Below are 20,932 nucleotides of genomic sequence, written 5' to 3'. Positions count from 1 at the left end.
TGGATCCATATCCCTTCACAAACCTCCTGTAGTACCCAGTCAAGCCAAGGAATGCCCTGACTTGAGTCTGGGTTTTTGGAGCTACCCAGTCCAGAATAGTCTGGATCTTGGGTTGGAGTGGCTGAACTTGGCCTCCACCTACAAGGTGTCCCAAGTAAACCACAGTTCCCTGCCCTATCTGGCATTTGGATGCCTTGATAGAGAGGCCTGCAGATTGCAGAGCCTTCAAAACCTTCCTCAGGTGGACCAGGTGATCCTGCCAGGTGGAGCTAAAGACAGCAATATCATCAAGATAAGCTGTGCTAAAGGACTCCAAGCCAGCAAGGACTTGATTCACCAACCTTTGGAAGGTGGCAGGGGCATTCTTTAAACCAAAGGGCATAACAGTAAACTGATAATGCCCATCAGGTGTGGAGAATGCTGTCTTTTCTTTTGCTCCAGGTGCCATTTTTATTTGCCAGTACCCTGCTGTCAAGTCAAAGGTACTTAGAAATTTGGCAGCACCTAATTTATCAATGAGCTCATCAGCTCTTGGAATTGGATGAGCATCTGTCTTGGTGACAGAATTGAGCCCTCTGTAGTCCACACAAAACCTCATCTCTTTCTTTCCATCTGTGGTGTGAGGTTTGGGGACTAAGACCACTGGGCTAGCCCAGGGGCTGTCAGAGCGCTCAATGACTCCCAATTCCAGCATCTTGTGGACTTCCACCTTGATGCTTTCCTTAACATGGTCAGACTGTCTAAAGATTTTGTTCTTGACAGGCATGCTGTCTCCTGTGTCCACATCATGGGTACACAGGTGTGTCTGACCAGGGGTTAAGGAGAAGAGTTCAGGAAACTGTTGTAGGACTCTCCTACAATCAGCTTGCTGTTGGCCAGAGAGGGTGTCTGAGTAGATCACTCCATCTACTGTACCATCTTTTGGGTCTGATGACAGAAGATCAGGAAGAGGTTCACTCTCTGCCTCCTGATCCTCATCTGTTACCATCAACAGATTGACATCAGCCCTGTCGTGGAAGAGCTTAAGGCGGTTTACATGGATCACCCTTTTGGGGCTCCTGCTTGTGCCCAGGTCCACCAAGTAGGTGACCTGACTCTTCCTCTCTAGTACTGGGTAAGGGCCACTCCATTTGTCCTGGAGTGCCCTGGGAGCCACAGGCTCCAGAACCCAGACTTTCTGCCCTGGTTGGAACTCAACCAGTGCAGCCTTTTGGTCATACCAAAACTTCTGGAGCTGTTGGCTGGCCTCAAGGTTTTTGGTTGCCTTTTCCATGTACTCTGCCATTCTAGAGCGAAGGCCAAGTACATAGTCCACTATGTCCTGTTTAGGCTCATGGAGAGGTCTCTCCCAGCCTTCTTTAACAAGGGCAAGTGGTCCCCTTACAGGATGACCAAACAGAAGTTCAAAGGGTGAGAACCCTACTCCCTTCTGTGGTACCTCCCTGTAAGCGAAAAGCAGACATGGCAGGAGGACATCCCATCTCCTTTTGAGTTTTTCTGGGAGCCCCATGATCATGCCTTTTAATGTCTTGTTGAATCTCTCAACTAAGCCATTAGTTTGTGGATGGTAAGGTGTAGTGAATTTATAAGTCACTCCACACTCATTCCACATGTGCTTTAGGTATGCTGACATGAAGTTGGTACCTCTGTCAGACACCACCTCCTTAGGGAAACCCACTCTGGTAAAGATACCAATGAGGGCCTTGGCTACTGCAGGGGCAGTAGTCGACCTAAGGGGAATAGCTTCAGGATACCTGGTAGCATGATCCACTACTACCAGGATATACATATTTCCTGAGGCTGTGGGAGGTTCCAGTGGACCAACTATGTCCACACCCACTCTTTCAAAGGGCACCCCCACCACTGGAAGTGGAATGAGGGGGGCCTTTGGGTGCCCACCTGTCTTACCACTGGCTTGACAGGTGGGGCAGGAGAGGCAAAACTCCTTAACCATGTTGGACATATTGGGCCAGTAGAAGTGGTTGACTAACCTCTCCCACGTCTTGGTTTGTCCCAAATGTCCAGCAAGGGGAATGTCATGGGCCAATGTTAGGATGAACTCTCTGAACAGCTGAGGCACTACCACTCTCCTAGTGGCACCAGGTTTGGGGTCTCTGGCCTCAGTGTACAGGAGCCCATCTTCCCAATAGACCCTATGTGTTCCATTTTTCTTGCCTTTGGACTCTTCAGCAGCTTGCTGCCTAAGGCCTTCAAGAGAGGGACAGGTTTCTTGTCCCTTACACAGCTCTTCCCTTGAGGGTCCCCCTGGGCCTAAGAGCTCAACCTGATAAGGTTCAAGTTCCAAAGGCTCAGTTCCCTCAGAGGGCAGAACTTCTTCCTGAGAAGAGAGGTTCCCTTTCTTTTGCTGTGTTGCAGTTGGTTTCCCAACTGACTTTCCTGTTCTCTTGGTAGGCTGGGCCATTTTTCCAGACTCCAGCTCTACTTTTTCACCCTGTGCCTTGCATTGTGCTCTCGTTTTCACACACACCAGTTCAGGGATACCCAGCATTGCTGCATGGGTTTTTAGCTCTACCTCAGCCCATGCTGAGGACTCCAGGTCATTTCCAAGCAGACAGTCCACCGGGATATTTGAGGAGACCACCACCTGTTTCAGGCCATTGACCCCTCCCCATTCTAAAGTAACCATTGCCATGGGATGTACTTTTCTCTGATTGTCAGCGTTGGTGACTGTGTAAGTTTTTCCAGTCAGGTATTGGCCAGGGGAAACCAGTTTCTCTGTCACCATGGTGACACTGGCACCTGTATCCCTCAGGCCCTCTATTCTAGTCCCATTAATTAAGAGTTGCTGTCTGTATTTTTGCATGTTAGGCGGCCAGACAGCTAGTGTGGCTAAATCCACCCCACCCTCAGAAACTAGAGTAGCTTCAGTGTGGACCCTGATTTGCTCTGGGCACACTGTTGATCCCACTTGGAGACTAGCCATACCAGTGTTACCTGGATGGGAGTTTGGAGTGGAACCTTTCTTGGGACAGGCCTTGTCTCCAGTTTGGTGTCCATGCTGTTTACAGCTATGACACCAGGCCTTTTTGGGATCAAAGTTTTTACCCTTGTACCCATTGTTTTGTGAAGAGGCTCTGGGCCCACCCTCCTGTGCAGGTTTTTGGGGGCCTGTAGAAGACTCTTTACTATTTTTAGTTTTGGTTGTCTCATCACCCTTCTGCTGGGGAGTCTTTGTGACCCCTTTCTTTTGGTCACCCCCTGTTGAAGTCTTGGACACCCTTGTCTTGACCCAATGGTCCGCCTTCTTTCCCAATTCTTGGGGAGAAATTGGTCCTAGGTCTACCAGATGCTGATGCAGTTTATCATTGAAACAATTACTTAACAGGTGTTCTTTCACAAATAAATTGTACAGCCCATCATAATTACTTACACCACTGCCTTGAATCCAACCATCTAGTGTTTTCACTGAGTAGTCAACAAAGTCAACCCAGGTCTGGCTCGAGGATTTTTGAGCCCCCCTGAACCTAATCCTGTACTCCTCAGTGGAGAATCCAAAGCCCTCAATCAGGGTACCCTTCATGAGGTCATAAGATTCTGCATCTTGTCCAGAGAGTGTGAGGAGTCTATCCCTACACTTTCCTGTGAACATTTCCCAAAGGAGAGCACCCCAGTGAGATCTGTTCACTTTTCTGGTTACACAAGCCCTCTCAAAAGCTGTGAACCATTTGGTGATGTCATCACCATCTTCATATTTAGTTACAATCCCTTTGGGGATTTTCAACATGTCAGGAGAATCTCTGACCCTATTTATGTTGCTGCCACCATTGATGGGTCCTAGGCCCATCTCTTGTCTTTCCCTCTCTATGGCTAGGATCTGTCTTTCCAAAGCCAATCTTTTGGCCATCCTGGCTAACTGGATGTCCTCTTCACTGGAGTTATCCTCAGTGATTTCAGAGTTGTTGGTCCCTCCTGTGAGGGAACCAGCATCTCTGACTATTATTTGTGGAGTCAGGGCTTGAGAAGCCCTGCTCTCCCTAAGTAGGACTGGAGGGGGGGAATTTCCCTCCAAGTCACTATCTTCATCCTCTGAGTTGCCATCCTCAGAGGGGTTGGCCTTTTCAAACTCTGCCAAAAGCTCCTGGAGCTGTACTTTGGTAGGTTTGGGGCCCATTGCTATTTTCTTTAGTTTACAGAGTGACCTTAGCTCTCTCATCTGTAGATGGAGGTAAGGTGTGGTGTCGAGTTCCACCCCATTCACATCTGTGCTAGACATTATGCTTCTAAAAGTTGGAATACTTTTTAAGAAACTAAAACTGGTTCTAGAATCTAATTCAAACTTTTACAAACTTTTAAACTCTAAAAGAAATGCTAAACAGGATCTAACACAAGGCCCTAGCAGGTCTTTTAAGAATTTAGAAAACTTTTCAAATTGCAAAAATCAATTTCTAATGACAATTTTGGAATTTGTCGTGTGATCAGGTATTGGCTGAGTAGTCCAGCAAATGCAAAGTCTTGTACCCCACCGCTGATCCACCAATGTAGGAAGTTGGCTCTGTATGTGCTATTTCAAAGTAAGGAATAGCATGCACAGAGTCCAAGGGTTCCCCTTAGAGGTAAAATAGTGGTAAAAATAGATAATACTAATGCTCTATTTTGTGGTAGTGTGGTCGAGCAGTAGGCTTATCCAAGGAGTAGTGTTAAGCATTTGTTGTACATACACATAGACAATAAATGAGGTACACACACTCAGAGACAAATCCCGCCAATAGGTTTTTATATAGAAAAATATCTTTTCTTAGTTTATTTTAAGAACCACAGGTTCAAATTCTACATGTAATAGCTCATTCGAAAGGTATTGCAGGTAAGTACTTTAGGAACTTCAAATCATCAAAATTGCATGTATACTTTTCAAGTTATTGACAAATAGCTGTTTTAAAAGTGGACACTTAGTGCAATTTTCACAGTTCCTAGGGGAGGTAAGTTTTGATTAGTTTTACCAGGTAAGTAAGACGCTTACAGGGTTCAGTTCTTGGTCCAAGGTAGCCCACCGTTGGGGGTTCAGAGCAACCCCAAAGTCACCACACCAGCAGCTCAGGGCCGGTCAGGTGCAGAGTTCAAAGTGGTGCCCAAAACACATAGGCTAGAATGGAGAGAAGGGGGTGCCCCGGTTCCGGTCTGCTTGCAGGTAAGTACCCGCGTCTTCGGAGGGCAGACCAGGGGGGTTTTGTAGGGCACCGGGGGGGACACAAGTCCACACAGAAATTTCACCCTCAGCGGCGCGGGGGCGGCCGGGTGCAGTGTAGAAACAAGCGTCGGGTTCGCAATGTTAGTCTATGAGAGATCTCGGGATCTCTTCAGCGCTGCAGGCAGGCAAGGGGGGGATTCCTCGGGGAAACCTCCACTTGGGCAAGGGAGAGGGACTCCTGGGGGTCACTTCTCCAGTGAAAGTCCGGTCCTTCAGGTCCTGGGGGCTGCGGGTGCAGGGTCTCTCCCAGGCGTCGGGACTTTAGGTTCAAAGAGTCGCGGTCAGGGGAAGCCTCGGGATTCCCTCTGCAGGCGGCGCTGTGGGGGCTCAGGGGGGACAGGTTTTGGTACTCACAGTATCAGAGTAGTCCTGGGGTCCCTCCTGAGGTGTTGGATCTCCACCAGCCGAGTCGGGGTCGCCGGGTGCAGTGTTGCAAGTCTCACGCTTCTTGCGGGGAGCTTGCAGGGTTCTTTCAAGGCTGCTGGAAACAAAGTTGCAGCCTTTCTTGGAGCAGGTCCGCTGTCCTCGGGAGTTTCTTGTCTTTTCGAAGCAGGGGCAGTCCTCAGAGGATGTCGAGGTCGCTGGTCCCTTTGGAAGGCGTCGCTGGAGCAGGATCTTTGGAAGGCAGGAGACAGGCCGGTGAGTTTCTGGAGCCAAGGCAGTAGTCGTCTTCTGGTCTTCCTCTGCAGGGGTTTTCAGCTAGGCAGTCCTTCTTCTTGTAGTTGCAGGAATCTAATTTTCTAGGGTTCAGGGTAGCCCTTAAATACTAAATTTTAGGGCGTGTTTAGGTCTGGGGGGTTAGTAGCCAATGGCTACTAGCCCTGAGGGTGGGTACACCCTCTTTGTGCCTCCTCCCAAGGGGAGGGGGTCACAATCCTAACCCTATTGGGGGAATCCTCCATCTGCAAGATGGAGGATTTCTAAAAGTTAGAGTCACCTCAGCTCAGGACACCTTAGGGGCTGTCCTGACTGGCCAGTGACTCCTCCTTGTTATTCTCATTATTTTCTCCGGCCTTGCCGCCAAAAGTGGGGCCTGGCCGGAGGGGGCGGGCAACTCCACTAGCTGGAGTGTCCTGCTGGGTTGGCACAAAGGAGGTGAGCCTTTGAGGCTCGCCGCCAGGTGTGACAATTCCTGCCTGGGAGAGGTGTTAGCATCTCCACCCAGTGCAGGCTTTGTTACTGGCCTCAGAGTGACAAAGGCACTCTCCCCATGGGGCCAGCAACATGTCTCGGTTTGTGGCAGGCTACTAAAACTAGTCAGCCTACACAGATAGTCGGTTAAGTTTCAGGGGGCACCTCTAAGGTGCCCTCTGTGGTGTATTTTACAATAAAATGTACACTGGCATCAGTGTGCATTTATTGTGCTGAGAAGTTTGATACCAAACTTCCCAGTTTTCAGTGTAGCCATTATGGTGCTGTGGAGTTCGTGTTTGACAGACTCCCAGACCATATACTCTTATGGCTACCCTGCACTTACAATGTCTAAGGTTTTGTTTAGACACTGTAGGGGTACCATGCTCATGCACTGGTACCCTCACCTATGGTATAGTGCACCCTGCCTTAGGGCTGTAAGGCCTGCTAGAGGGGTGTCTTACCTATACTGCATAGGCAGTGAGAGGCTGGCATGGCACCCTGAGGGGAGTGCCATGTCGACTTACTCGTTTTGTCCTCACTAGCACACACAAGCTGGTAAGCAGTGTGTCTGTGCTGAGTGAGAGGTCTCCAGGGTGGCATAAGACATGCTGCAGCCCTTAGAGACCTTCCTTGGCATCAGGGCCCTTGGTACTAGAAGTACCAGTTACAAGGGACTTATCTGGATGCCAGGGTCTGCCAATTGTGGATACAAAAGTACAGGTTAGGGAAAGAACACTGGTGCTGGGGCCTGGTTAGCAGGCCTCAGCACACTTTCAATTGTAAACATAGCATCAGCAAAGGCAAAAAGTCAGGGGGCAACCATGCCAAGGAGGCATTTCCTTACAGTGTGGGACTGCCCAAAACTTGCCCCCTATTGGGTTGAGAGTGCAAGCTTTCTCACAGATTCTCTGGGCACCCCTTTCCGAAAGAAAAACATGCATGGGAAGAAGCAAGTCTGTTATGTGCCGCTTTTATTAACTTAGATCTTTGATCTTGGTTGGGGAATTACACTATCACCCATCCCTGGTATTGTTACATGGGCAGTACTTAGTAGGGTGACCACCTGGCATTGAGGCAAATTCTGGACAGGACTGTAAAAAATTCAGGACAAAGGGTCAAAATTCAGGACAAAAATTCAGGACAAAGGGTCAAAATTCAGGACAAAAATTCAAGAACAAAGTCAGTTTTACAGACAAACGCAAGAGAGGCCATGCCTCACTATGTTGTCAGTGCAGTTATGTACTCTTTTTCAACATAGCACTATTTATTCACTGTGGACCTTTTGTGATTGCCTCCTGGTGTGCTACAGATAGGTGTCACATTACGTCCTTGTTCAGTAGTAAATTAATGCCCTTCACGGCAAGGCCATCACCCCTACCCAAATCTACCCGATCTTTCCTGAAGAGAAAGTAACAGCAACATTTTGATTATGTTTCTGAACATTTCAAAACCCCTGGCAAACAGTTTGGGAAACATTAAGGTAATTAACCTTATGCTAGTTTAAACAAATTGAACAAAAACATCTGGCTTACCCCAACCGCCCATGGACTTTCAACCTATTTTTTTTTAAAGAGGCAGGGCAGATGGTGTGGGTGACAGTCTCACACCTAATGACAGGATGTGATGTACCCATAACTTGTCTGTAGTCTCACTGCACTAGAGTGTATGTTTGGGACTCTACATTTATCTCAGAAATGGGAGCCCGGACTACCAATCAAAGATAATAAAAGAGTAGGGTGAAATCGAGTTCAAATGGGAGATCCACGGCAAGTAATTCAAAGGGTTGTTGCTAACAACTGGATAAATAAAGAAGAGAAGAACAAGGTGGGACAATTCCTAAAATCAGACAAGATGGGTCCACCAAGACTATTTGAAGGTATTGGGTACCTGGGGAGTTGTCTGCACACAGGAGCGAAACAGAAGGGGCACTATCAAGTGGTTGAATAATCAACACCCATCCACCTTGGCAAACTCTTCTGGTGCAATGGTCCGCTGTTAGTGCTTGTGAAGGGTGAGCAGGGGCCAGACCCCTTGCAAGGTTGTGCAAGGCAATTGCCCGCTTAGTCCATGTCTTTATATGGTTTTGAAATTGAGCAAAAGCCAAACTAGAGATCTGGGTTATCCCTAAGTGTCAAGTACACATACAATCTTCAAAATATTTGGGATGTAAATTACACAAACAAAATTTACAAATTTTAAAATTGAATTAGTGTTTCATTAACATATGGCACTGTTTTCGCCTTCATACACAATTAGATCTCAGATTGAACTGGGAACAAGTTACCTTTTGATACCTAGTGATTAATATCTACCATTCTTATACTGATTTCCAGGATGAAAATCTCGGCAGAGCAAACGGTCCCTCCAAGCCCAGTTTGCTTTTTGGTCTTCTTTTCTGCTTTCTGTAGAGGCTATGTGGCACTAGTGAAGATGATGTGCTACCCCAATGATAGTATTATTTTGCAAACCTTCCCCTGCTCGTCCTTCATTCCTTCTTCAGATAGGCCACACGTCTGATTTGGTCACTGCGGCGCCATCAGGAGCTCTTTCCACTCTAAAGCTAACTGTGACTGCGGGTGGATTAGGTCTTCTGGACTTAGAATGCTTTTATTCAGCTGCAGATGTCCAATGGGTGGCTCACTGGCTTTCTGCCCACCTCCCTGCATGAGATGGGGTTTACCAGTAAAGACTTTTAAGGAAGGCTTAATGCACTGCTCATCGTTTCCTACTGACCATTCTATGGATCACCATCCGGGGTTATCATGCATGGCTTTCTCTTGCCTTGCCAGAACCTGTAAACTCACTGACACAAAGAAACCCTGTGCTCCTGCACTACCTTTGCTAAGCCTTCCCACTCGCACAGGATGGCTGTGCTCAGAGCAACTCTATCAGTGGCATGTTGCAGGTGTCTTAAAATTGGGGACTTTGTTTCTGAACAGTGAGCTACTAAATTTCCAAACCCTTGTGGCAGACTACCATCTTCACCCCGGTCAACTATTTACTTACAACCACCTTAAATAATCATTAAATGCCCTATTTCATGTCTGCTACCTAGCAATAACCCTACAAGAGGTGTGCCAGAAGCTCTGTACCATAGGAAATGGTGGCAAACTGATAGAATGGGTGTACAGACCTATCCTGCAACATGGAAACCACTGCAGGTCTTCTTGTCATACTACCTGGGTGATTGATGTAGCCAAACCTCTGCAAGATATGGTCTAAAATACTGGACTTTCCCCACAAAGTATCCCACAGCTGTCACTTTAAGTAAATTCATAGTGCTTCCTTGTGAATGCATTCTGCCCGTTGCTTGCCATTGGCCTTGTTGTTTGTAACTCACTGTAAAGAAATGGCTCCCTGTTGCAGTTACCCCCCACTTTTTGCCTGATACTGATGCTGACTTGACTGAGAAGAGTGCTGGGACCCTGCTAACCAGGCCCCAGCACCAGTGTTCCTTCACCTAAAATGTACCATTGTATCCACAATTGGCACACCCTGGCATTCAGATAAGTCCCTTGTAACTGGTACTTCTAGTACCAAGGGCCCTGATGCCAAGGAAGGTCTCTAAGGGCTGCAGCATGTCTTATGCCACCCTAGAGACCCCTCACTCAGCACAGACACACTGCTTACAAGCCTGTGTGTGCTAGTGAGAACAAAATGAGTAAGTCGACATGGCACTCCCCTCAGGGTGCCATGCCAGCCTCTCACTGCCTATGCAGTATAGGTAAGACACCCCTCTAGCAGGCCTTACAGCCCTAAGGCAGGGTGCACTATACCATAGGTGAGGGTACCAGTGCATGAGCATGGTACCCCTACAGTGTCTAAACAAAACCTTAGACATTGTAAGTGCAGGGTAGCCATAAGAGTATATGGTCTGGGAGTCTGTCAAACACGAACTCCACAGCACCATAATGGCTACACTGAAAACTGGGAAGTTTGGTATCAAACTTCTCAGCACAATAAATGCACACTGATGCCAGTGTACATTTTATTGTAAAATACACCACAGAGGGCACCTTAGAGGTGCCCCCTGAAACTTAACCAACTATCTGTGTAGGCTGACTGGTTCCAGCAGCCTGCCACACTAGAGACATGTTGCTGGCCCCATGGGGAGAGTGCCTTTGTCACTCTGAGGCCAGTAACAAAGCCTGCACTGGGTGGAGATGCTAACACCTCCCCCAGGCAGGAACTGTGACACCTGGCGGTGAGCCTCAAAGGCTCCCCCCTTTGTCACAGCCCAGCAGGGCACTCCAGCTTAGTGGAGTTGCCCGCCCCCTCCGGCCACGGCCCCCACTTTTGGTGGCAAGGCTGGAGGGAACAAAGAAAGCAACAAGGAGGAGTCACTGGCCAGTCAGGACAGCCCCTAAGGTGTCCTGAGCTGAAGTGACTCTAACTTTTAGAAATCCTCCATCTTGCAGATGGAGGATTCCCCAATAGGGTTAGGATTGTGACCCCCTCCCCTTGGGAGGAGGCACAAAGAGGGTGTACCCACCCTCCGGGCTAGTAGCCATTGGCTACTAACCCCCCAGACCTAAACACGCCCTTAAATTTAGTATTTAAGGGCTACCCTGAACCCTAGAAAAAGAGATTCCTGCAACTACAAGAAGAAGGACTGCCTAGCTGAAAACCCCTGCAGAGGAAGACCAGAAGACGACAACTGCCTTGGCTCCAGAAACTCACCGGCCTGTCTCCTGCCTTCCAAAGATCCTGCTCCAGCGACGCCTTCCAAAGGGACCAGCGACCTCGACATCCTCTGAGGACTGCCCCTGCTTCGAAAAGACAAGAAACTCCCGAGGACAGCGGACCTGCTCTAAGAAAGGCTGCAACTTTGTTTCCAGCAGCTTTGAAAGAACCCTGCAAGCTCCCCGCAAGAAGCGTGAGACTTGCAACACTGCACCCGGCGACCCCGACTCGGCTGGTGGAGATCCGACACCTCAGGAGGGACCCCAGGACTACTCTAATACTGTGAGTACCAAAACCTGTCCCCCCTGAGCCCCCACAGCGCCGCCTGCAGAGGGAATCCCGAGGCTTCCCCTGACCGCGACTCTTTGAATCCTAAGTCCCGACGCCTGGGAGAGACCCTGCACCCGCAGCCCCCAGGACCTGAAGGACCGGACTTTCACTGGAGAAGTGACCCCCAGGAGTCCCTCTCCCTCGCCCAAGTGGAGGTTTCCCCGAGGAATCCCCCCCTTGCCTGCCTGCAGCGCCGAAGAGATCCCGAGATCTCTCATAGACTAACATTACGAACCCGACGCTTGTTTCTACACTGCACCCGGCCGCCCCCGCGCTGCTGAGGGTGAAATTTCTGTGTGGGCTTGTGTCCCCCCCGGTGCCCTACAAAACCCCCCTGGTCTGCCCTCCGAAGACGCGGGTACTTACCTGCAAGCAGACCGGAACCGGGGCACCCCCTTCTCTCCATTCTAGCCTATGTGTTTTGGGCACCACTTTGAACTCTGCACCTGACCGGCCCTGAGCTGCTGGTGTGGTGACTTTGGGGTTGCTCGGAACCCCCAACGGTGGGCTACCTTGGACCAAGAACTGAACCCTGTAAGTGTCTTACTTACCTGGTAAAACTAACAAAAACTTACCTCCCCCAGGAACTGTGAAAATTGCACTAAGTGTCCACTTTTAAAACGGCTATTTGTCAATAACTTGTAAAGTATACATGCAATTTTTATGATTTAAAGTTCCTAAAGTACTTACCTGCAATACCTTTCAAATGAGATATTACATGTAGAATTTGAACCTGTGGTTCTTAAAATAAACTAAGAAAAGATATTTTTCTATAACAAAACCTATTGGCTGGATTTGTCTCTGAGTGTGTGTACCTCATTTATTGTCTATGTGTATGTACAACAAATGCTTAACACTACTCCTTGGATAAGCCTACTGCTCGACCACACTACCACAAAATAGAGCATTAGTATTATCTATTTTTACCACTATTTTACCTCTAAGGGGAACCCTTGGACTCTGTGCATGCTATTCCTTACTTTGAAATAGCACATACAGAGCCAACTACCTACATTGGTGGATCAGCGGTGGGGTACAAGACTTTGCATTTGCTGGACTACTCAGCCAATACCTGATCACACGACAAATTCCAAAATTGTCATTAGAAATTGATTTTTGCAATTTGAAAAGTTTTCTAAATTCTTAAAAGACCTGCTAGGGCCTTGTGTTAGATCCTGTTTAGCATTTCTTTTAGAGTTTAAAAGTTTGTAAAAGTTTGAATTAGATTCTAGAACCAGTTTTAGATTCCTAAAAAGTATTCCAACTTTTAGAAGCAAAATGTCTAGCACAGATGTTACTGTGGTGGAACTCGACACCACACCTTACCTCCATCTTAAGATGAGGGAGCTAAGGTCACTCTGTAAAATAAAGAAAATAACAATGGGCCCCAAACCTACCAAAATACAGCTCCAGGAGCTTTTGGCAGAGTTTGAAAAGGCCAACCCCACTGAGGGTGGCCACTCAGAGGAAGAGGATAGTGACTTGGAGGAAAATTCCCCCCTACCAGTCCTATCTAGGGAGAACAGGGTCCCTCAAACCCTGACTCCAAAAATAATAGTCAGAGATGCTGGTTCCCTCACAGGAGAGACCAACACCTCTGAAATCACTGAGGATAACTCCAGTGAAGATGACCCCCTGTTAGCCAGGATGGTCAAAAGATTGGCTTTGGAAAAGCAGCTCCTAGCCATAGAAAGGGAAAGAAAAGAGATGGGCCTAGGTCCCATCGATGGTGGCAGCAACTTAAATAGGGTCAGAGATTCTCCTGACATCCTAAAAATCCCCAAAGGGATTGTAACAAAATATGAAGATGGTGATGACATCACCAAATGGTTCACAGCTTTTGAGAGGGCTTGTGTAACCAGAAAAGTAAACAGATCTCACTGGGGTGCTCTCCTTTGGGAAATGTTCACTGGAAAGTGTAGGGATAGACTCCTCACACTCTCTGGAAAAGATGCAGAATCTTATGACCTCATGAAGGGTACCCTGATTGAGGGCTTTGGATTCTCCACTGAGGAGTATAGAATTAGATTCAGGGGGGCTCAAAAATCCTCGAGCCAGACCTGGGTTGATTTTGTAGACTACTCAGTAAAAACACTAGATGGTTGGTTAACTGGAAATGAAGTGTGTGACTATGTTGGGCTTTATAATTTGTTTATGAAAGAACACATTTTAAGTAACTGCTTCAATGAAAAGTTGCATCAGTATCTGGTAGACCTAGGTCCAATTTCTCCCCAAGAATTGGGAAAGAAGGCAGACCACTGGGTCAAGACTAGGGTAACCAAAACTTCCACTGGGGGTGACCAAAAGAAAGGGGTTACAAAAACTCCCCAGGAGAAAGTGGGTGACACTAGAAACAAAGAAAAAGAGTCCTCTGTAGGCCCCCAAAAACCAGAACAGGTGGGTGGGCCCCAAGACACAACCCAAAACAAAGGTGGGTACCAGGGTAAGAACTGGGATGCCACTAAGGCATGGTGCCACAACTGTAAACAGTCTGGGCACCACACCAAGGACACTTCTTGTCCCAAAAACAAACCCCAGAACAAAATTCCAGGGGTAACCAGTGTAGCCATGGGAGATGACTCCTCAGATGAGGAGGTCTTCATAGCCTTCAACTGGAAACAGGGCCCAACAGGTGAGTTGGAGATTCCAGAGGGAAGTAGACACTTCCACCACCTACTGGTGAATGGAATCCCAACCACTGCCCTGAGAGACACTTGTGCCAGTCACACTATTGTGCATGACAGGCTGGTGCTCTCAAACCAGTACATCCCAGGTGAGACTGCCAGGGTAAGAGTTAGCCTAGACAGGGTCACTAAGAGGCCTGTGGCTTTAGTACCCATAGAAGTGGGTGGCACTCTTAGCTGGAGAAGGGTAGTAGTCAGTACAGACCTCCCCCTTGATTGTCTCCTTGGAAATGACTACCCAGAGGTTAGTCAGAGCCCAAGAGAGGAACTGGTCCAGTGCCAGTCCTCTCCCAAGGATTCTGGAAGTCCTGCCTCTGCAGTAAATGCAAGCAGGCCCCAGAAGAAGAAGAAAAGAAAACAGAGTAGGAAGGGTGGACAACCTTTAGCCAAGGTTACAGCAAGCCAAGGAGATTCTGCTCCAGTAGGGGAGAACTCCAAAAATGGCCCTGATAAAGTCCAACCTGACCCACAAGAAGTCCTGGCTAGTCAGGCAACTGTTAAACCTGAGTGGGTGGCTCCTCAGCTAACAGAAGAAAGAGTGGAAGAAGGGTGTTTACTACAAGATGTGGTAACCCCCCACTCTAATACAGCAGACAGGCAACCTGAACCCAAAGAGGCCTGTAACTTAGCCCCTTCCCTTTTAGGTGCAGAGCTAAAGGTGTGGTTCTGGGCACTGACAGCTGTCAGTGGCCTCTGCTGGGTGTTAGCCTTTATGGCTGCACTATCCTTAGCATGGTGGTCTGACCCCATGCCAAATAGCAAGTTAGGCCCCCTGACCCTATTGGTCATGGTGGGGTTACTCCAGCTCTGGGTAACCTCTCTGGGTAAGCTAGGGGTAACCCTGGACAAGATAAGGTTAGCAGAGGTGGATACCTCTAAGACCAAAATAGAAAGAATGGGTGGAGACATTGAAGAGGCAGACAAGAGGCAATTCAGACTAGGTCCTATCACTGTGGAAGTAGGTCAGTTCCCCAAAGGGAATGACCTGAACAGAAGGATGTAAGACAGAGTAGGCCCTGCAACTAACCAGCCTATTTCTCCTACTCTTCCTCGCCTGACAGACTAGGAAGACTCTCCCAGCTTGGGCTGAGTCTCCTGGCCTGTGGGCTGGGGGGGGCTTGTGTAAAGAAATGGCTCCCTGTTGCAGTTACCCCCCACTTTTTGCCTGATACTGATGCTGACTTGACTGAGAAGAATGCTGGGACCCTGCTAACCAGGCCCCAGCACCAGTGTTCCTTCACCTAAAATGTACCATTGTATCCACAATTGGCACACCCTGGCATTCAGATAAGTCCCTTGTAACTGGTACTTCTAGTACCAAGGGCCCTGATGCCAAGGAAGGTCTCTAAGGGCTGCAGCATGTCTTATGCCACCCTAGAGACCCCTCACTCAGCACAGACACACTGCTTACAAGCCTGTGTGTGCTAGTGAGAACAAAATGAGTAAGTCGACATGGCACTCCCCTCAGGGTGCCATGCCAGCCTCTCACTGCCTATGCAGTATAGGTAAGACACCCCTCTAGCAGGCCTTACAGCCCTAAGGCAGGGTGCACTATACCATAGGTGAGGGTACCAGTGCATGAGCATGGTACCCCTACAGTGTCTAAACAAAACCTTAGACATTGTAAGTGCAGGGTAGCCATAAGAGTATATGGTCTGGGAGTCTGTCAAACACGAACTCCACAGCACCATAATGGCTACACTGAAAACTGGGAAGTTTGGTATCAAACTTCTCAGCACAATAAATGCACACTGATGCCAGTGTACATTTTATTGTAAAATACACCACAGAGGGCACCTTAGAGGTGCCCCTTGAAACTTAACCAACTATCTGTGTAGGCTGACTGGTTCCAGCAGCCTGCCACACTAGAGACATGTTGCTGGCCCCATGGGGAGAGTGCCTTTGTCACTCTGAGGCCAGTAACAAAGCCTGCACTGGGTGGAGATGCTAACACCTCCCCCAGGCAGGAACTGTGACACCTGGCGGTGAGCCTCAAAGGCTCCCCCCTTTGTCACAGCCCAGCAGGGCACTCCAGCTTAGTGGAGTTGCCCGCCCCCTCCGGCCACGGCCCCCACTTTTGGCGGCAAGGCTGGAGGGAACAAAGAAAGCAACAAGGAGGAGTCACTGGCCAGTCAGGACAGCCCCTAAGGTGTCCTGAGCTGAAGTGACTCTAACTTTTAGAAATCCTCCATCTTGCAGATGGAGGATTCCCCCAATAGGGTTAGGATTGTGACCCCCTCCCCTTGGGAGGAGGCACAAAGAGGGTGTACCCACCCTCCGGGCTAGTAGCCATTGGCTACTAACCCCCCAGACCTAAACACGCCCTTAAATTTAGTATTTAAGGGCTACCCTGAACCCTAGAAAAAGAGATTCCTGCAACTACAAGAAGAAGGACTGCCTAGCTGAAAACCCCTGCAGAGGAAGACCAGAAGACGACAACTGCCTTGGCTCCAGAAACTCACCGGCCTGTCTCCTGCCTTCCAAAGATCCTGCTCCAGCGACGCCTTCCAAAGGGACCAGCGACCTCGACATCCTCTGAGGACTGCCCCTGCTTCGAAAAGACAAGAAACTCCCGAGGACAGCGGACCTGCTCCAAGAAAGGCTGCAACTTTGTTTCCAGCAGCTTTGAAAGAACCCTGCAAGCTCCCCGCAAGAAGCGTGAGACTTGCAACACTGCACCCGGCGACCCCGACTCGGCTGGTGGAGATCCGACACCTCAGGAGGGACCCCAGGACTACTCTAATACTGTGAGTACCAAAACCTGTCCCCCCTGAGCCCCCACAGCGCCGCCTGCAGAGGGAATCCCGAGGCTTCCCCTGACCGCGACTCTTTGAATCCTAAGTCCCGACGCCTGGGAGAGACCCTGCACCCGCAGCCCCCAGGACCTGAAGGACCGGACTTTCACTGGAGAAGTGACCCCCAGGAGTCCCTCTCCCTCGCCCAAGTGGAGGTTTCCCCAAGGAATCCCCCCCTTGCCTGCCTGCAGCGCCGAAGAGATCCCGAGATCTCTCATAGACTAACATTACGAACCCGACGCTTGTTTCTACACTGCACCCGGCCGCCCCCGCGCTGCTGAGGGTGAAATTTCTGTGTGGGCTTGTGTCCCCCCCGGTGCCCTACAAAACCCCCCTGGTCTGCCCTCCGAAGACGCGGGTACTTACCTGCAAGCAGACCGGAACCGGGGCACCCCCTTCTCTCCATTCTAGCCTATGTGTTTTGGGCACCACTTTGAACTCTGCACCTGACCGGCCCTGAGCTGCTGGTGTGGTGACTTTGGGGTTGCTCGGAACCCCCAACGGTGGGCTAACTTGGACCAAGAACTGAACCCTGTAAGTGTCTTACTTACCTGGTAAAACTAACAAAAACTTACCTCCCCCAGGAACTGTGAAAATTGCACTAAGTGTCCACTTTTAAAACAGCTATTTGTCAATAACTTGTAAAGTATACATGCAATTTTTATGATTTAAAGTTCCTAAAGTACTTACCTGCAATACCTTTCAAATGAGATATTACATGTAGAATTTGAACCTGTGGTTCTTAAAATAAACTAAGAAAAGATATTTTTCTATAACAAAACCTATTGGCTGGATTTGTCTCTGAGTGTGTGTACCTCATTTATTGTCTATGTGTATGTACAACAAATGCTTAACACTACTCCTTGGATAAGCCTACTGCTCGACCACACTACCACAAAATAGAGCATTAGTATTATCTATTTTTACCACTATTTTACCTCTAAGGGGAACCCTTGGACTCTGTGCATGCTATTCCTTACTTTGAAATAGCACATACAGAGCCAACTTCCTACACTCACAATTTGTTGCTTTCAATTTGCTGGCTTTATTTGTTTTAGGCCATGCAGCTTGAATTTGTCCCTTCCCTTGCCAAAACCTTATTTACAGTATCCTGCAGAGTGCTCCCTTTCTGTAAACAGGCCTGTAAATCTTGTTCTTATCTCATCATATTTGCTGTGCATTCAAAGAACAAAGTCAAATGTCAGGCTCTGTCTTCGGTGGGAACTTAGTGTTTACTTTCCTTTCTCTGACTTCAAAGTGAGAGGATTTATGCAACAATCTTGCTGGATACTGGGGTTAGGAAAGAGTTTTTTCTATCACATGACAACATTTAAATAGACTTCAGAATATATCAGAATTGCACCCTACTCTGTATCACTCCACTTTATGCCACTCCATGCCACTGTTCTCTTCTCCATTCGGAACCACTCTACATTATGTCACTGCTCTCTATGCTACTTCACTCTATGCCTCTGTACTCTACTCTGTACTACTCTACTCTAAACCACCGCACTTTGCACCTCTCTACACCACTGCGCTCTGCTCGTCTGCACGCCATACCACTCCAGTCTAGGCAACACCAATCTAATCCGCACAACTCCACTCTCTGCCACTCTGCAACACTGCACTGTACGCCACTGCACTCTAAGCTAATACACTCTATGCTAATGCACTTTACTCTGTAACACTCAACTCTATGTCCCTGCACTCTACATCAATACACTGTACATCATTCTAATCTACTCTGCACCTCTGCACTCTATGCCACGGCACTCTACACTACTTTACTCTATGCCATCACACTCTATGCCACTTTATGCAACTCCACTCTAACCTGCAGTTCTCCACTCTAAGCCACCTCACTCTACTGTGAAATAATCTACTTTATGCCACTGCACTCTGTGCCACTGCATTCTATGCCACTGCACTCTACCCTGCACCTCTCTACTCTATGCAACTGCACTCTACTCTGAAACAATCTATTCTACGCCACTGTACTCTATACCACTCTGACCACTGCACTCTAGTTCAATGCACTCTACACCACTGCAAGCTGACACTCTGCAACACTGCACTGGCCACCACTATACTCTACACCACTCTGCCCTGTACTACTGCATTTTGCACCAATATACTCTATTCCACTGCATTCTATGCCACTCTACTCTGCACAATGCCACTCTATGCTACTGCACTCTACACCAGTGCACTCTAAACAACTGCACTGCCCTTTAATCTGCACCACTGTACTCTATGCCACTGTTCTCTGTACCACTCTACACCACTGCACTGACACTCTACTCTGCAACTCTGCACTCTACACCACTCTACTCTATGCCACTGCACTCTAGGCACTATACTCTACACCACTCTACTCTGCACCACTCTACACCACTACACTCTATGCCACATGAGTCTACTCTGCACTCTATGACACCACCCTGCATTACTGCGCTCTCTGCTACTCTATTGTATGCCACTCTACTCCACTGCACTCTATGTAACTCTACCCCATGCCACTCTATGCCACTGCACTGTACGCCACTGCCCTCTACTCTGTACCACTGTACTCTATGCCACTGCTCTCTGTGCCACTCTACTCCACTCTACATCACTGCACTGACACTCTACCCTGCAGTGTTGCACTCTCCACCACCATACTATACACCAATGTACTATGTACTACTGCATTCTATGCCACTGCACTCTATGCCACTCTACTCTGCATCACTCCACTCTACAGCACTTTGCCCTACTCTGCACCACTCTACACTACACCACTGCACTCCCTGCAATGTGAGTCTACTCTGCAATCTATGCCACTGCACCACTCTACACTACCGCTCTCTCTGCTACTCTATTGTATGCCACTCTACTCCACTGCACTCTATGCCACTCTACTCTGTCCCATGTCACTCCATGCCACTGCACTCTAAACCACTGCACTCTACGATAATGCACTCTAAACAACTGCACTGTACCCCACTGCACTGTACTTTGCACCACTGGGCTCTACGCCACTGCTCCTAAGCTACTCTACTCCACTCCACTCCACTCCACACCACTATGCCACTAGCTTTAGGCCGTGCTGAACAGCAGCTACTCTGGTGTATAACATGGCTAATGGCTAAAACACATTAGCAAAGCCACTAACTCTTTCGTAGATGAGACCTATTGGCTTTGCCAATGTTTGTTAGTACTATGAGGTACCGTGGTACCTGAAAGAACTGTGAAAAATACAATTACATCATAATAAAAGCTGCTACAAAATGCGCAAATACATTTCGGTTAAATAAATAAAAAGTGCTTCTCAAATACAGATTTGAATAATATACAGTTTATACCTAGTGATAAAAAAAATTATAACACTCCATTAAAACCACACACTCCACAGCTCACCTTGGAACACCATTACAATACCTCTCTGAAAAAAATATCTTTGCCACCAGAAAACTTCAAGTGACTCCTTTTAGTAAAGTCAATGCAGGTTTTCAAGCCCCTTTGTATTTGCAGATTTGCCCACATTTGCATGTGTTTAGGGAAGGAGACCCCCTGGCAAGAAGGCCTATTCTTATCTGTCTGCCCCTCCCTCCCTCAGAGCACAGGAGACCCCCTGCCTTCCAGCCCAGCTAGGGAAACTCCTCTGCCCGTAATTTCGCCCTGCCTCCGTTGCCCTTTAAGTGAAAGCTAAAATTACGGACAAATGCTGTCCGTTAAAGCTTTCATCACGGACAGCAGGGCGAAATTACGGACAGTCCGTGAAATTTACGGACGGGTGGTCACCCTAGTACTTAGGCTAGTTATGCAGTAGGAATATTTGGCAGGATACACCTTTGGTAATAGCTGTCAGCCGAAGCTTTCACAGCAGCAAGTGTTTCATCATCCAACCTTGTCCATGAACAAGTTATTGCAACAATAGAAGTCGTAGCTACTGCTGACTTGGCTGCTTCATTAGCCAAGTTATTGCCTGCAACGTGTACTCCTACACGTTGATGCCCCAGTGTATGAACTACATGGACATTATGTAGTGTTTCCTTCAGATCTGCTACTCTCCCCATAGCAACCTGTTTGATGGTGTTGCCTTTTGAATCTCTGACACT

General features: G+C 48.3%; 1 protein-coding gene across 5 annotated transcripts in view; it reads left to right on the top strand.

The window, feature by feature from the left end:
* The window catches only part of CAPRIN1 (cell cycle associated protein 1), a 590,401-nt gene that overhangs the window by 548,900 nt on the left and 20,569 nt on the right, over positions 1–20,932 (top strand). The window lies entirely within an intron of this gene.

The sequence above is a fragment of the Pleurodeles waltl genome, chromosome 3_1, assembly GCF_031143425.1.
Source record: "Pleurodeles waltl isolate 20211129_DDA chromosome 3_1, aPleWal1.hap1.20221129, whole genome shotgun sequence".
In the NCBI taxonomy this organism is placed as follows: domain Eukaryota; kingdom Metazoa; phylum Chordata; class Amphibia; order Caudata; family Salamandridae; genus Pleurodeles; species Pleurodeles waltl.
The sequence above is the reverse complement of the archived record's forward strand: the minus strand, read 5'-3'. Positions and strand labels throughout refer to the sequence as shown.